Source organism: Colobus angolensis, unplaced genomic scaffold, assembly GCF_000951035.1.
Source record: "Colobus angolensis palliatus isolate OR3802 unplaced genomic scaffold, Cang.pa_1.0 Scaffold6, whole genome shotgun sequence".
NCBI classification, from domain to species: Eukaryota; Metazoa; Chordata; class Mammalia; order Primates; family Cercopithecidae; genus Colobus; species Colobus angolensis.
This window is the reverse complement of record NW_012119598.1, coordinates 7,654,446-7,656,781: the sequence shown is the minus strand read 5'-3', so window position 1 is coordinate 7,656,781 and position 2,336 is coordinate 7,654,446. Positions and strand designations below refer to the sequence as shown.

Here is a 2,336-nt window from a genome sequence, read left to right as displayed (position 1 = left end):
GCCCGGGAGGATCAAAGTCCGCAGAGCAGGGCGCGGCGGATGCTCCCACCGAGCAGCCCCGAGCAGGCACCCCCGCTCGAGCACCCCGAGCAGACACCCCCAAGCCGGCACCCCCGGATACCTTACGGCGGCGGCGGGAGAGCGGGCGCCGTCATCTCCGCGCTTCCCGGCCCGAGAGGGACTCGAAAGTATGTAGGAGAAAAGTTTCCCCTCCCACATGGGGGGGAGGATGTCGAGGGAGAGAGGGCGGAAGATGGAGAGCAGCGCTGGGAAGATGTTTCTGGCCGGCGGTGCGCGCACCATCCGAGTCCCGGCGGTGCTGGTTAAAAATAAACTCGGCGGCGCGGGTCGGGCCGGATTCCTGCGCTCGGACGGCTAATATGGATGCGCATCAGGTCCTGCTGGCGGGGCGCTGCGGCGGCTCGCGCTGGGAGCTGGTTGGCAGAGCCGGCGGCTCGGGAAAGGGAAAAGAGCGGAGGAAGGGGAGGAGGAGGAGGAGGAGGAACGGCCCGGCGCGCAGCCCGAGGGGAGAGGGCTGCCCGGCTCATCCCTGGCCGCCCCGCCAGCCCGAGCGCACGCTGCGCGGCGTGGGGCGTGCGGGTCCCCGGCTGCGGGACACGCCGAGTTTCAAAAGTACAACGCGCCCTGCAGACTTCACCCTCCCCATCCCCAAAGTTCTTTAAAAGGTCGCTCCGGCTGTGCCCCAGATGTCTCGCTGCCGCCGGAGTACCGCGAGTCGGAACCCGGGGCACGTACTTACGGCCGGGCAGGACGCTTGGCTCCCAGGCATGATGCGTTGGGGACCGGTGGGCTTCAGGGAGAGACCGAGGAGAGATGCAAACTTGTTCCGGAAAAGGAATCAAAATGGCGTTTCTGGATGTGCAAAGTTCATCAACTCCGCAGTCACTTCCCCTCCTCCTCTTCTCCCACAGGGAGGGAGGTGGGCGAGGAGCTGGCGACCCCAGCGCCCCAGCCGTCGTCCCGGCCCCCGTCTCGGCCCCCCGCCCAGCTTCCTCGCCCGCACGCTCGGAGTCTCGCTCTCCCCCTCTCACCCTGATAAGTAGACACATCACGTGTTGCTCCTGCGAGTCTCCTGGGGACGTGTTACTGAGCGGCCGCGGCGGCGGCGGCGGCGCTCGGACTGGGGGGGGTGAGGGGGAGGACCGCGGTACCCGCCTGTCCCCACCGCCGCCCCCGCCCCGACTTTAGCAGGGTGACCGCAGTTGCCATCCCGGGATGGATGGAGGTGGAGTCCCCTCCCCACCCCCCACCGCAGCCCCAGGTTTGCCCTACGCCCTCCCAAGGCGCCCCGGGCCATGGGAGGGCCGGGCTGCCCGAGGGTAAGGGTCCGGGAGGCCGCGACTGAGCGCGATCCCAATCGTCCCTTTGCTCGCAGGCCACCTTCTTCGGCCACCGCGCCCCCTCCCCTGCAGCCCCTCGCCGCGGGCGGCTCCCCGCCCCCGGCTTTCCATCACTTCACTCCGCAGTTTGTTTCACTATTTTATCGGAGGCGGGGGAGACACGGTGATGCCCCGGAATTGCGAGAGGGGCGCCTCGGAGGCGCTGGGGTTGGGGGGATAGGGGGCGTGGGGCTCGGGGTGCCTGGCCTGGCGCCGCCCCTCTGGTGTCCGAGGCATCTGGGAGGTGGAGCCCCGCCCGAGCCGTTTCCTTTCCACGCGGTCCTCGCTCTGCATCCAGGTGGGGCGAGTGGATGATGGGGCAGAAGATTAAGGAGCAGGCGCTTCACCCCGCCCCTAGCTTCGAGCTGTTTCTCTCCCGGGGCCATCCTTCTTACTCGGCCTGCCGCCCTGAGCGTGCTCGCCGTCTAACAAACTCAACTCCGACTCGACTTTGGTCCCCTTCCCTTACCCACATCCCACAAAGGATGCTTCAGCGGGGAACTGCGTGGCCGCCAGGGGCTGAGGACGGCTCCTGCCGCTATTGTGTCCCCACCCCGCGATGGAATGGCTGATGCTGTGTCATCCACGTCGCCCTCCAAGGCTTCAGAGAAGCCACACGCAGTATCTCTTTCTCTCAGAGGGCTCCTGTTTCAACTCTGAAAAGCAGGGGCCCTTCTCCGAGCCGCTCTCCATCTCTCCAGCTCCTGCCACCACGCTTCGCACTGCCTGCCTTGCCCCAAGTTATCACGGAGCCCAGAGAAACCAGGCCTGGGCTGTGCTTCCTCCATAAAGCAGCTGACATGTTTCCAACTGTTAATACTTCTGCTACCGAGGTCCTGAAAGGGGTCTGTTCTCGGCCTTTGGAAACATATTCAGAAAGATAAGGATGATTGTGGTTGTTGAAAATAAACACCCCCCCCACCCCCCTAGTTCTAA

General features: G+C 65.8%; 1 protein-coding gene across 4 annotated transcripts in view; it reads right to left on the bottom strand.

Moving 5' to 3' along the window:
* Positions 1-1,234, bottom strand: part of RREB1 (ras responsive element binding protein 1) — a 160,770-nt gene extending 159,536 nt beyond the window's left edge. For 3 of the 4 annotated variants that reach the window (XM_011962648.1, XM_011962651.1, XM_011962650.1), the window contains exon 1: positions 761-1,013. The gene's annotated coding sequence lies outside the window, so the exon portion shown is untranslated. Of the gene's footprint in view, positions 1-760; positions 1,014-1,052 lie in introns of those variants that run through there. The other variant, XM_011962649.1, reaches the window with a different exon arrangement.
* Positions 1,235-2,336: the final 1,102 nt, after the last annotated feature.